The sequence below is a fragment of the Macrobrachium rosenbergii genome, chromosome 7 (genome assembly GCF_040412425.1).
Source record: "Macrobrachium rosenbergii isolate ZJJX-2024 chromosome 7, ASM4041242v1, whole genome shotgun sequence".
Classification (NCBI taxonomy): Eukaryota; Metazoa; Arthropoda; class Malacostraca; order Decapoda; family Palaemonidae; genus Macrobrachium; species Macrobrachium rosenbergii.
The window spans coordinates 30,710,117-30,725,042 of NC_089747.1; the positions used below are offsets into that span (position 1 = coordinate 30,710,117).

The 14,926-nt window shown below is 42.0% G+C and overlaps 1 protein-coding gene across 4 annotated transcripts in view; it reads right to left on the reverse strand.

Moving 5' to 3' along the window:
• GAA1 (glycosylphosphatidylinositol anchor attachment 1) overlaps positions 1-14,926 on the reverse strand; it is a 99,328-nt gene that overhangs the window by 84,088 nt on the left and 314 nt on the right. For 2 of the 4 annotated variants that reach the window (XM_067106915.1, XM_067106917.1), the window contains exon 1: positions 12,093-12,232. The exons of the other annotated variants lie outside the window; for them this stretch is intronic. The gene's annotated coding sequence lies outside the window, so the exon portion shown is untranslated. Of the gene's footprint in view, positions 1-12,092; positions 12,233-14,926 lie in introns of those variants that run through there. 4 annotated transcript variants of the gene reach the window in all.

The window sequence follows — 14,926 nt, forward strand, 5'->3', positions numbered from 1 at the left end:
GGCGATCACCCGATAATTTACTTGGACTGTATATGCCGCTTTATTTTATTTTGAAATTTCATTTTTATTAAAGTACGTCAAAGACTAAAGCTATATGTAACTAACAGGTAAGTTGTATGTAATACATTAAATTGTAATGTAAAAGAAATAGAAAAATTGCTAGCATTATTTAAAATGCTTGCAGGTTCCTTTTCTGTTGAGAGAGCTGCTACAGGAAAGTACTGCATCTGGATGGCGCTCATCTCAACGTATAGCGGTGTGATGGTGTAGCCAGGAGTCGCCTTCTACATTAGCGGGATTCCTTTGTTGCAAAGGAGTGTCCGATTGCACACAAAGAATAACAAAGTTGCCCCTGCCCTGAGCACAGTACCAAAAAACAAAACCAGAGAATAAAAAACATTAAAGCATACCATTACCCAATCATTTATAGACAAAAAACTGGTGAGCACTCCAAATACCAAGTACCCCCAGGTTCCCCTACAACTTAACGCCATGAATCAAGTGAAAAAATAGGAAGGGTAGGACCCATGGTTCTCCAACATTCAGAATAGACCCAGGTTGCAATGTCATGCAAATAATAAGCTGCAAACACAGATTTCCAAAACGTTGTTTGTATAATAGATGTAATAGACAAATTATGCCTAAAAGCCAGAGACATGGCAACCGCCCTCACTTCATGCACTTTAACTTTCACTAAGGGCAACACATCCTCCTCAACTTGAGAGTGGGCCTCTAGAATTAGATCCTTAATAAAAAGTGCCAACACATTTTTCGAAAGAGGGCAAGAAGGATTCTTTACTGAGCACCAAAGGTTGCTCGAAGGCCCACAGATCTTTTCTGTTCTCAGTAAATAGTATTTTAATGCCCTTAGAGGGCAAAGAGTTCTCTCTACGTCCTCCACACCTATTAAAATGATATTTTCAAAATAAAATAAATTTTTGAACATACTTACCTGGTAGTTATATATATAGCTTAAGTCCCTGACATCACGGCAGAATTTCAAAACTCACGGCAATCGCCGATAGGTATGTCAGGTGGTCCACCTATGCGCCCTCTATCCAGGTATCTGGAACCACACCAGGTATTCCTCAGATCTTCCATGCCTCTTGTCTCTAGAGGGGAGGAGGGTGGGAATTAATTATATATAACTACCAGGTAAGTATGTTCAAAAATTTATTTTATTATGAAAATATCATTTTTAAACATCTGACTTAACTGGTAGTTATATATATAGCTGATGGACACCTTTGGTGGAGGGTCAGAGACAGCCAGTATCGTTGGAATTGACAAATTAAAATTGTAAAACCAACTCGAGGTTCCTACCTGTTAAGGAAGCAGATTTCAAAGTTTTCCTGCCTCATTCTGTCTGCATTCCTTAAGAGATCCAGCGATCCACCCAGGGGGCTGAAAATCTCTAGGGGCTGTCAACCAGTGTATAACCTCTATGTGACTAGACCTCCTTAAAATATACCCTTGTTCCGGGCGCTAGTAAGGAACACAAACGACCACCTGACCGAATAACACAACAAACTAACAAAAAGCAAAACATTTGCTAATGATTGCGGTAGACTGCGTCCAGCCTTCGCACACAACCATAAAAATTTCTCCATTTCAAGAAAAGGAGAAAAGGGTATAGGTTTATGGTATAGCGGGGGTAGATCCTTCACCCACTACTGAATTAGCCGCTACAAATGGGCCGAGAGTGTAGCGGTCTTCATATACGGTCTGAACCTGTTTGAGGTAATGCGAGGCAAACACTGACTTGCTTCTCCAAAAAGTCGCGTCTAAGATACTTTGTAAGGATCTATTCTGTTTAAAAGCCACCGAGGTTGCTACTGCTCTAACCTCATGCGTCTTAACTTTAAGAATCTGCAGATCAGTTTCATTAAATTCTGAATGGGCTTCTCTTATCAATAGCCTGATAAAGTAAGATAACGCATTCTTAGACATGGGTAACGAGGGTTTCTTGACTGAACACCACAGTGCTTCTGACTTACCTCGTAATTCCTTAGTCCTTTCCAGGTATGACTTCAGAGCCCTTACAGGGCACAGGAGTCTCTCTATTTCTGTACCTGTGATATCCGACAGGTTCGGGATCTCAAACGTTTTGGGCCAGGGTCGAGATGGAATCTCATTCATTGCGAGGAACCCAAGTTGTAAAGAACAAATCGCTTTGCCTTGTCTAAAGCCCACGGTCTTGCTGAAGGCATGAACCTCACTTACTCTTTTAGCTGTGGCCAAACTGATCAGAAACAGAGTTTTTAGGGTAAGATCCTTAAATGATGCCTTATGTAAGGGTTCGAACCTATTTCCCATAAGAAATTTAAGAACGACATCTAAGTTCCAAGCTGGTGAATCCTGGCCTTTCTCTTTAATGGTCTCGAAGGATCTGATAAGGTCCTGAGATCCTTATTGCTGTTGAAAGGTCTAAGTTTCTATGTCTAAAAACAGCAGTTAACATACTCCTATATCCCTTAATTGTGGAAATAGAAAAGTTAAGTTCCCTTCTAAGGAAGAGAAGGAAGTCTGCTATTTGAGTTACAGAGGTACTGGAAGAGGAAATAGAATTTTTCCTGCACCATCCTCTAAATACTTCCCACTTGGATTGATATACCTTGATTGTTGACGACCTCCTTGCTCTTGCAATTGCGTCAGCTGCCGCCTTTGAAAAGCCTTTAGCTCTTGCAAGTTTTTTGATAGTCTGAAGGCAGTCATTTGTAGAACTTGGAGGTTTTGGTGATATCTTTCCAAGTGGGGTTGTTTGAGTAGATCTATTCTGACAGGTAGTCTTCTCGGGGTGTCCACCATCCATTCCAGTACCTCTGTGAACCATTCCTTTGTAGGCCAGTAAGGAACCACTAGGGTCATCCTGGTCCCCTCGTGAGCTACGAACTTCTGCAAAACTCTGTGAATAACTTTGAACAGGGGAAACGCATACACGTCTAAGTTGGACCAATCCAGCAGGAAAGCGTCTATGTGAACCGCTTCGGGATCTGGAATGGGAGAACAGTAAGCTTCCAACTTCCTCGTTTGAGCTGTGGCGAAGAGGTCTATGCATGGTCGGCCCCAAATCCACCACAGGCTCTTGCAGACGTCCTGGTGAAGCATCCACTCTGTCGACAGAATTTGATTCCTTCTGCTCAGCATGTCTGCCCTCACATTCTTTTCGCCTTGAATAAAGCGGGTAACCAGAGTAACAACCTTCTCCTTTGCCCAAAGGAGTTTTTGGCGGTCTCGTATAGAGAGTAGGAGTGAGTGCCTCCTTGATTCTTGATGTAGGCCAACGCCGTCGTATTGTCGGAGTTGACCTGAACTACTTTTTTCTCCACTAGGCATTCGAATTCTATCAGAGCCAGAAGGATAGCAGTCAGTTCCTTCTGGTTGATGTGCCACTCTATCTGATCTCTGGTCCAAGAGCCCGAGACTTCCATCTTTCCCAGTGTTGCTCCCCACCCGAGTCCGACGCGTCGGAGAACAACACTAGGTCTGGGTTCCTCTGATGCAAGGAAAGTCCCTCTTGAAGTTTTAGGGGATCATTCCACCATTGTAGGTAATGTCTTATTTGTTGTGAAATGGGAATACACTTTGTTTCTAATTCCTTGTCTTTGTCCCAGTTCCGATTCAGATGGAACTGTAACGGACGAAGGTTCAGTCTTCCTAATGAGACAAACTGCTCTAGAGAGGAAAGGGTCCCCAGCAGACTCATCCATTCCCTCACCGAGCAAGTTCGTCTCTTTAGGAATTTCTGAAGTTTTTCTAAAGCTTGTTCCGTCCTTGATATTGACGGAAAAACCCGAAAAGCTTGACTCTGAATCCTCATCCCAAGGTACTGAATCTCTTGGGATGGGATCAGCTGAGACTTCGTTTTGTTTATAAGGAGTCCTAGATTCTCCGATAATTGAAGAGTCTTCTGAAGATCCTCCAGGCAGCGAGTGTAGGAAGGAGCTCTGAGGAGCCAGTCGTCCAGATATAGGGAGACTCTGATGCCTCTTGTGTGAAGCATTCCAGCTACGTTTTTCATTAGTCTCGTGAAAATCTGAGGAGCGGTACTCAGGCCGAAACATAGGGCTCGAAATTGGAAAGTTTCTCCCCTGTGCACAAACCTCAGGTATTTACTGGAGCTCGGGTGAATGGGAATATGGAAATACGCATCTTGAAGATCCATAGACACCATCCAGTCGTGTTGTCTGACTGCTGCTAGAACGGATTTGGTTGTTTCCATCATGAATCTTGTCTTTTGAACAAACACGTTGAGAGCGCTCACGTCTAGCACCGGTCTCCATCCCCCCGAACTTTTGGGAACCAGGAACAATCGATTGTAAAAACCTGGAGATTCCGGTTCCAGAACTTTTTCTATAGCCTGTTTTTGCAGCAGCAGAACAAACTGCTGTTGCAGAGCGTCCGCTTTTATTTTCGTTCGGTAATTGGCTGAAAGGTCTACCGGCCTTGTAGCTAAAGGTGGCTTCCTGAGGAAAGGCATCTTGTACCCCTCCTTGATTAATTGAACGGACCATGGATCCGCTCCTCTCCTCTCCCATTCCAGCCAGAAGTGTGTTAGTCTGGCTCCAACCACTGTCTGAAGGAGAGTCTTCTCAGACTCTGCTTCTCCCTTGTCTATGGTTTCTTCTCATAGATCTTTTGATCGTAGATCTTGAATTCCTTCTACTGAGGGTTCTGCCTCGAAAGGGCTGAATTACAGGAGCTTCTCCTATAATTTTCTGAGGAGCGAAGCTAGAAGGTAGAACTTTCTTTGCAGTTTTGGTGATTAGATCTTGTGTTGTTTTTTGAGTTAAAGCTGAGGATACCTCCTTCACTAATTCCTGAGGAAAAAGATGCATCGAAAGAGGGGCATAAAGAAGTTCTGCCTTTTGGATGGGCGTAACTCCATTGGCAAGAAAAGAGCAGAGATGTGCCCTTTTCTTCAAGACTCCCACAGAGAAGAGAGCTGCCAGTTCGTTGGCTCCATCTCTGAGAGCCTTGTCCATGCAGGACATAACATGAATAAGATCTTTGGTGTCTGAATCTAATAAGGTCTCAGTCTTTTTCCCCAATGCTCCCAGAGTCCAATCCAGGAAATTGAAGACTTCGAAAGCTCTGAAAATTCCCTTAAGGATGTGATCCATCTCCGAAGGAGACCAGAAGACCTTGGATTTACCCATAGCAATTCTGCGAGAAGCGTCGACCAGAGAAGAGAAGTCCCCCTGGGAAGAGGCAGGAACTCCCAGGCCGGGAGCTTCTCCGGTCTCATACCAAATGCTAGACCTCGACGTAAGTCTAGCTGGAGGAAAAGAGAACACTGTTCGTCCTTGATCCTTTTTGGAGGTCATCCATTCTTCCATAACTCTCAAGGCTCGCTTGGAGGAACGAGACATGATCATTTTAGTGAAAATAGTCTTCTTTGGAGTTTTCCCGAGGGTAAATTCCGAGGGAGGAGAACGGGGGGCGGCTGGCACGAAGTTGTCCGGAAAAAGCTCCGTAAACACTTTCATCAACTTCTTCAAGTCTGAGGAAGGAAGTTGAGATTCTTGTTCCTCTTCATCGGAAACTTTCTCGAGGAGAACATCTGGAGAGGGAGGAAGATCGTCGTTGCCTTCCGCTTCCTCCGAATGCTGTACGGAAACCGAAGTAGCGGCGTCCTGTTTACTAGTTGCTGCTTCCAAAACAAGAGAATCCTCGACCAAAACGTCCTGTAGACAACGGTCTTGACGCTTGGTATCCTGACGCCCAACTGCACGAATATCCTGGCGTCCAGTATCATGACGCTTGGCGTCCTGGCGTCCAACTTCGTGACGCCTGGCGTCCCGGCATCCAGATTCTTGACGTCCGGCGTCCTGGCGTCCAAGCTCTTGACGCCTGGCATCCTGGCGTCCATCCTCTTGCACAACTCGGGCGTCCTGGCATCCAGACTTCTGACGATCGTTGTCCTGTCCAACCTTAAGGTCGCTTGAGAGCTGGCCGCCTGTGCGACATCTGTCAAAAGCTTCCTCAGGTTGACGAGAACTGATTGAGGCCCCTTGAGTAGGAGAAACATTCTTCCCACGTTCGCTGTCCCACCGCCCCTTGAAGTCACTTGAGCACTGGCCGCCTGTGCGACATCGGGCAAAAGTTTCCTCAGGGCGACGAACAGCCAAAGGAGGGGAAAATTTATCCGTCTTTTCTGCAGGCTGGCAAGCTTGCATAAGGGAAGAAAGTTTCTGGTGCATATCTTTCAGCAGAGACCATTGTGGAGCTTCCTTCTGCTGATGACCGACTGGAGAAGCCGCAAGATCTAACAAGCCCTCAAGTAATTGAACAGGTTGAGGAGAGTGCTCTGGGGACGATTCCCAATTCGAAGGAGGAGGGGGAGCGTGAACAGAAGAAAGAAAAGCATCCGATGTCTTCTTGCTGCCAGGCGTCCTGGTTGAGACTGGCAATTTACGCCTGCACTTGGAGGGAGAGCTACCTTCAGAACTGAAAGGGAAGCGTTCCGGACTGCTCCAATGGCTACACCCCGGAGCTTGAGAAGACTCCAAACGGCGTCCTTCAACATAGGGGAGCTTCCTCTTGAGCGGTCTAGATTCGTAGGCCCGACGCCAGCCCCGTTTGGGAACTGCGTCATCAGAAGACGAAGAGCACATATTAACCTCGCCTTTCCTATGGCGAGGGTGAGCGTCCTGGGGAGCGTCTACAGGAACACTCGAGGGGACGACCGCTCGGGAGCTAAAATCTCTCGCCTCCCTTCGCCTGTCGACTTTCTTTCTCCCAGGGGTTGGGGAGCTTGGAAGAGGTCTAGGGCTAGGAACACGACAGATCCGAGCGGCCGCACCCTCCACTGCACTTGTACTAACTTTATCACCAACACTTGCACTTTCAAGATCTCTCATGTTAGACCACAATTTCTCTGTCTTGAGCGAGGGATTCAACACGTTGGCCAAGGGCTTGAATGGCCGCCATCATATCCTTGAGAGATGGGTCTTTACCTGAATCAGTAGGGGGATCAGGAACTACCACTACAGGGGAATGATCAGAAGGTTCATTAGTTTGGGGCAAAGAATTATCAAAATCCTGGCTACCCTTGGAAGAACAAGAAAAAGTACTCTTGGCTCTTCTGAGCCGGTCCCTTTCAAGTTTCCTTACGTAGTGGTTATACTCAATCCACTCCCTTTCAGAAAGACCCAAGCACTCATCGCATCTATCACCTAGCTCACACCTCTTGCCCCTACATTTCATACATACCGAATGAGGATCTAAAGAGGCTTTAGCAAGCCGAGTCTTACACCCCCTAACACACATTCGCACACTCGAGGAGTCAGACATGGTAGCAAATCCAAAGAGAGATCAAAGTACAAGTCCAAGGGTCAAATCCAAATCTAACTAGTCAAGAAAACAAAAAAAATGAAAATCCAAGAAAAGACAAATTCAAAAACACGGGCTGAAAGAGTGAAATTCAATGTCACCGGAATGGCCAAAGATCAAAGTGTACTTCACCAAAATTTGCGAAAAACACGGGCTGAAAGAGTGAAATTCCATTCATACGATGTCACCGAAAATGGCGGCAGGGAAGATCTGAGGAATACCTGGTGTGGTTCAGATACCTGGATAGAGAGTTTTACATCAAAAAACCTTCAAATGGACCACCTGACGTCGGATACCTATCGGCGATTGCATGCGAGTTTTCTGATGAAATTCTGCCGTGAACGTCAGGGACTTAAGCTAAACCATATATAACTACCAGTTAAGTCAGATGTTTAAAACTTTTAATAATGAATGAGCGAGGCCAGGGATTGGAAGGGGACTCATTCTTAGCTAAGAATCCTAAGGTAAATGAGCAAATTGCGTTACCCTAAGAGAATTCAATCTTTTTATCCAAAGCGTGTAGCTCACTTACCATCTTGGCAGTCACTAACGCTACTAGGAACAGAGTCTTCCTAGTTAGGTCCCTTAAGGAGATAGATTGCAGAGGTTCAAAACATGGTTGCAACAGCCACTTCAGTAACATGTCTAAATCCCAGGCTACTAGCCGATCTTCTTTCTGTTTGGTCGTGTCGAGCGACTTGATGAGATCAGAAAGATCCTTATTAGCGGAAAGATCTCAACCCCTATGCCTAAATACAGAGCTCAACATTGCCCTGTAACCTAGTCATCAGGGGCAGATAACCCTCAGATGATGCCTTGGCGGGCTTCCTTCGGCACTGTCTCCTCCCCTCAAACTTCACCCATTGCTCAGCAGACCAGGAACAACACTCTGAGGTTTATCAACATTTATTACAACCATAAAAAACCAGATAGATCCCACTAGAAAAACAGCTCAACATCAGTCAGGGCAGAGAGCAAGAAACATGTCTGCAACGCATGACGGCCGAAAGCAAATTGTAATGTTTGCATCAGAGCAGGTGGTACTCCCACCTCCCGGACGGTAGTTAACTGCCTAATCCCCTTGTTCGAAAGTTCAACGGCTGTTTCCAGCTCTGCTGAAAGTAATTCCTAATGTAAAGGCCCAACGGTTTGTACACCTTGTAGGAACAACTTAAGATTAATTCTAGACTCAAGGCTGGTAATGAGGTCGGGATTGGGAGTAGGGGAGCCAGGGTTTGGAGTGATTGGTACAGATTGAGATGGGGGGGATTAGGTGGAACAATAGACAAAGTGTCAGAATTATTAGAAAAAGATTTTGCAGACACCTGACCAGCTAGTCTTCTTGCTACTAGCTCTAGCTGCTACTTTCCTCTTTTTATCCCTGTCTAATTTGGTCAAATGACTACTCAAAGTCTTCCATATTTTAGAATCCCATGAAACACATTCCTCACAAGTCAAATCAGGGGAATATAACTGACCACTGCAAGATGTACAAAGAGTATGAGGGTCATAGCAGGCTTTAGTCAGTCTCATATAGCAGCCTTTACTGCAATATCTAAAGCTTTGAGAGCCTGAATCAGACATATTGTTGACAAGTTGCAAGTCAAAGAAATTTTTAAAAATTGTCAAAATTGGTAATACTGGTCTTCAGTGAAAACTTGACACTATCTAATTGTGACGAAAAAGGCTACCATAAAGAGAACACTTCACCAATAATTCCAAGATCAAAAGAGAAGAGAAATTCCAAAAAACTGCTGCTGCCAATCACTGTAACCACAGCCATCAGCTAGCAGAAACATATTGAGATTGTTTGCTAAGTTAGTTCCTCTCTTACCCAGCCAAAACAAAAGTAGTGCTACCGCGAATTTCAAAATTCTAGCTGCTGGTTAATAGAAACTAATAGCTATGTAATTACTTGGTAAACAGCTTATATAAAACTGAGGGTTTTGGTGCTTCTGGACCTCTGACAGCTGGTAACGTTGAATTCTGAGCTTGGACATGCCCTGTGCAAGACCCCCAGAGAATAGTATGTGATAGCATCAGCTGGACTTCTCTGAGTACAATAAAATCAGACTCAAACCTTCTTGAATGATAACTTATAGAAGAGTAATACCATAGGTTAGGTACAAGAAAGTTAAGTTGGGAGGCATTCCTGTAACTACTCTACTACTGTCACATTTTTTAACAAAAGCTCACCAACCCTACTCAAGGTAAGATAAAGCATCTAAGACTAAGTTAGGTCAAGTTACTGAAAGTTTGATTAGATTGTATCACTGTAATTACCACTGCCACATTTTCATGTTTTTTACAGTGACCACACAAGTGAGCCACATGTTTTTCTTCTGCTGTCTCTTATGCTTTGAGCATATTCCATATTTGCTGTTGGTGCTATTCATCCTTTTTCTTTTGTCCCCTACCCAAAAAAGCCTGAGTTACTACTTAGGTCCACCGTAATCATTATATACAGGGGTCTTAGGTTAATGGGTATATATCTATATCAAAGTGCTTTGCCAATATGCAAAATCAGGTTACAAGAACTTTTAAGTAGTATTTTTACTAATATAGTGTCTTAATAAAAATGGACAGGTTACCTACCTAGGCCAGTGCGAGATAAAATACTCTATTGTACAAAGAAGGATATGTATGTTGCCCTTGAAGGTGATGTTTTTACTTTATTATAGGAAAATCAGGCGTATGGTAATCAAGCTCATGTACAGATCAAATTCCAGATACTCTTCTGTATACATCATACAGTGCTATGTCCTTTAATGAATATCAAGCTTCCTGCTTAATGACCTATAATAAACTTTGCCTTATCATAATTAAAATCTACGTTGTCAGATTAAATGAAGATAATCTAAATAAATATACTTAATGGCAATATGATATATTTTTGGTAAATCTTTACTTGAAACCATTATTGCATTTTGGATTTGAAAATATTGTTTTCAAATGTTTTAATATGTGATTTAGAAGTTTCTAAATTTGTTTCTTTAGCAAATACTTATGGAGATAGTAGACCCGACCCTTATATCCCACAATTTAGGGGAGCTCTGTGGAAAAGTGGGGTTTTAGGGTGGAAGAAACCAAAAAAAAAGTGAAACACAAGGATGGATTGAACCCAACCTAACTGAGGGGGCAGGCTTCTTACCCAGCAGGGGAAGGGGGGTTTCTTTCCTGTACCTCCACCCAACCTAACCTAGGGCACCAAGTCCATACCCAGCCCTAGAATCCCCATCTAACCTAACCTAGGATGCTTGGTCCTATACTAGGCATAGACCCACACCTAACCAAACCTAGGACACTACAAGTGAATGGTAGTAGGGTTGTGACCTAACCAACCACACCTAACCTACCCTAACCTAGGGCACCAGGTCCTTAACCTAGTGCATGATATTAGTTTAAAAACATTCTATGAGCTCAACAGGGTAGGGTCCACTATCTCTAAAAATACTAATTTGCTAACAAAATGAATGTCAAAACATTCAAAGCACAAATTAAAACATGCAAGTGCTTGATTACTGTAAGACAAATTGAAAAATCTGTAAAATTTTACTATACCTGTATACCATGACCACATTTTGGACTTAAAAATATTGTCTTCCTGTTTTAATGTCTGCTTTGAACATTTCTGATGTTCACTTCATTAGAAAATGACCTGACCAACCCCAACCAACCTAACCTTACCTAGGGAACTGGGTCCAGTAAAAGTTTGTTTCCAGTCTGAACTCCAATTCCATATGACAAACATTTTTTTTGACAGTTTTCTTGCTGTTTTCAATTGTCACATTCACAATTTCAACCGGAAATCATTCATTGTAAAGTTTCCAAACCTCAGTCGATAAGTGCATTTATGTGTAAAATGGACACCGTGTTTAGTACCAGCCCCTTGGGGATGTATGTAAAACAAAAAATAATGACAGTAAATACCATAAACATAACGGTAAATGCCATAAATATAATGTCTTATGTTGTTTTGGATGTTACGGCCTATATGACTTACGGCCGAAATGACCAGGACCGGAGTACTTCATGGTACAGAGTACAGAGTACCCGATGGGATGTTCGGACCAGAAATGAACATTATCCCCAGGTCCTTACCCTAGTAAATGATATTAGTTGGTAACATTCCATGAACTTCCTTAATCTGAATGAGAACTAGGAGTAACAATGGGATTATGATCCGGGCATTTTACTCATTCTGTGTTTTCCCTTACCCAGAAACCACTCTTTCCTGCTGTGGTCCCGAGATTTGTAGGATATATTGGTGGGGTCCATATCTTGAAAAGTACTCATTTGCTAATGAAATGAATATCAAAAAAGTTCAAAGTACACAATCAAACATAGAAAAACGATATTTTCAAGTCCCAGATGCAATAATGGTTTTAAGAAAAATAATACTAAGTAGCCTAATCACATCGTCAAAGACAACATGCCTAGCCTATAGGCTACTCCCTTGCACGGTGAGGTTGCTTGCCTCACACAGTCTTAGAAGAGAGAATCTCACTCTAGCCTGGCCCTAAATCTTCTAACCATTGGCTACAAACACTAATGACCAGATTAAAAGGGAGCACCAGACTAAGCTTAGGACCCACATAGCCTCCCACGCGCAGTCCAAATGCCGGTCTGTTTAAGTTGACCTAGGATAGGCTAACTTAAGATTAATCGGTATTAAAAATATATATTAACGAATCTCAAAACGAATACAAAGTTTGCGTATTCTATAGCTTACTCATCAACAAATAATTTCCTCTTACCAATAATCACATACACCAAAGTCACAGATACTTATGACTGAACCTGCCGTCTAGTCTGTCAAAGTTTGTTTACATTTTGAAGTTGTTATTAAAATTACTAGAGACGGAGAAGATAACTTTTTGTCTCCAACATCAGAAAGATATTCAGGCATGCCTGGAGTCTGTGTGAAATGCGCACTTTTTGTGAGAATTTAATTTAATGCGTGACTATTTTGACCTGCTACATAGAAATTAAATTGTATAGTTAGTGGTGATTATGTAACCACCTTTATGGCACTCTTAAAAGAATGTCACAATCAGTTCCAGCTGTCTTGAGTGTGAAGAGGAAGAGCAAAGCATGAAAGGAATGTGAAACTTGGAGATATTCAAAGAGACGTTACAAATTATATAACCAAAGAAAACATAAAAAAAACAAGGTTGGGCGGTGGGAGGGTGGGCCTTGCCTGGAGGACCAAGTGAGAGAAGATAATGGAAAAATAAATATATAGCCTACTGTTTTTCTTTAAGTGCATATGGTGCCGCAATTGTTTGTATAAACAGTAGGGAATCACTATGCGACGCAATTATTTGAAAAAATAAATATAGAAGCTGATCACCTAATTAATCACTCAATTATCATATATTTTACTGCATAATAGAAATGTGTATCTTACTTCTATAAGATTTCCGATTCAAAACAATGATGAAGTCAATGGGGCGGGGCATAGGAGGGGCCAAGATATTTTTGGGGGGGTCCAAAGAAAATTACACAAAACTAATGTGCCAATTCTGTAATTAGTAAAATATACGATTCTTGAATGTATATATCCATGTGAATGAGGGCAAATAATAGTACAGTATTATTAATTAGTAAACCTGTATTTGAAATGATAGAGCTCAATTTTCCTTTAATTTTCAACTCTACAATATTCAAATGTATCCAATACTGTAATGTAAATTTCCTCACAACCTATTCAACACTAGCCTAATTTCTATCATCAAGTTTAAATTTTCAACTATAGGATAATATCCTTGTCATGTAAATACATCAAAATAGTGCATATCATCAACAGCAGAAAAGACTTATGACCCTCCAAAATCTCTTCAAAATTTCAACCTATCCCATTCCCTCTTCGTCTCCTCTCCCCGGAAATTAGCTCTAAGCAGCAGTAGTAAATTGCATTGCGCTTATTCAGAACTGTAAGTATAGTTTCAGTCACTTCATACATAAGCTGATAGCATTAAGTTGAATCAAAATATCATGAACAATCATGTCATTTATGTTAAAAACCTATAACTATAATTCTAGTTTTGACCACCAAAGGGTTAAAGTTTAGCTAGAAAGGGAGGGAATTTCAACGGGGGCGGCCGGCGTGAGGGGGAGCGCAGTAATGGAGATGAAGAGCGTGAGAAAATACGACTAAAAGGCACTGGCAACGGAAAAAAGAAGAAAATTAATGAGGAGATTGAAAAACCTTGGAAGGGACGAGGAAAAATTAAGATGCTATGGTTCATAGACTGTTTCGACATATTGAAGACCTTGAGGCAAAGGAGATGCAGTTTGCGATCTCTGTAGAGCCTATAAAGACAACGCTAAGCAATTATTTTCCTGTAAGGAATTAAAGAAAAGAAAGTATTAGGCCATAACCTTACAGACCGCAGGACTAGCCATGAGTGCTAAGAATTGTGTTAACTAGGAAAGAAAAGTAAAAAAACAAAAGGGGGTTAAAAATGTAAATTACGTTAATTTCCAGCATAACATTTTGTGGAATAATAACCTTTTAATTTTCGGTGATAAAAACTAAGTAGGGTAGTAACATTAATTTTCAGGTGGCAGGCTAGTCGGGCAAGCACACGAGATAGTTAGGTTCAATAGGGATTTGTTTGTTTATATAGAAACATTTGGAATATTGCTCACATGAAAGAGTAATGGTCGTTGAACAGAAATAAACACTCGAATTTTTGAAGTCCCACAGATAAAGTTACTACAAAGATAACATTGAAATAAAATCTTAAAAGTGAAAGAAACTGAATGACAAGAGAAATCAATGTCAGATAAAGGGAAGGATAAAAAGTGGAAAAAACTAGAAAATCCATTTTGAGTTGTAAAGATCTGCACCTAACTATAACGGATAAGTGGATCGCTCACATAAGCAAAGTTCATCTAGGACAGTGGTTCCTAACGTGGGCCACACAGAGGTAATTTGATTTTTAAGGGGGACAATTCGATAATGTTTAAACAAAGTTAATGACCTTTTAGGTTTCCTCCACGTGAATGTAAGAATTATATATCACACAGGGGGCATCAGGATTTTAGAGGTGATTAGGTGGGGCATGGCCAAAAAAAAAAAAATGGAACCATTGGTCTAGGACTAGGTAGACGGCACTCGATTATGTTAAATGTCAAATTCCCAACTTTACTTTTTCTTTTTCACATTTTCAACTCGATTTTGTCATAAACAGAGAGGACTATTGCAACTCTGTCAGTTATCATCGTCTGCCTTAGACGCAACACAGGAAGCTGCAGTGCATACCAAATAGAGCCGCAAGATTAATAAAGGGTGTTGCACCGCGTGACAAGGTTCCGCCTGTATTGTCTGAGTTGCACTGGCTCCCTATCACTGCTAGAACAGTGTTTAAATATATGTGTAATGACTCACCAAGCTAACAAGACTGGGTCTCCAAAATATTTGGGTGACTTGCTGCTATAATACAGCCAACGAATGGAGTCAACACAAGAGCAGCTACAGATGCTCGCAAGTTATTTGAGCCAAGATCCAGTTCGAGTGTGCTTTAGAGCCTTTAAATTTGCGCTCTAAGACAGTACAGGTAGCTTTCACTTCATATCAGGAGTG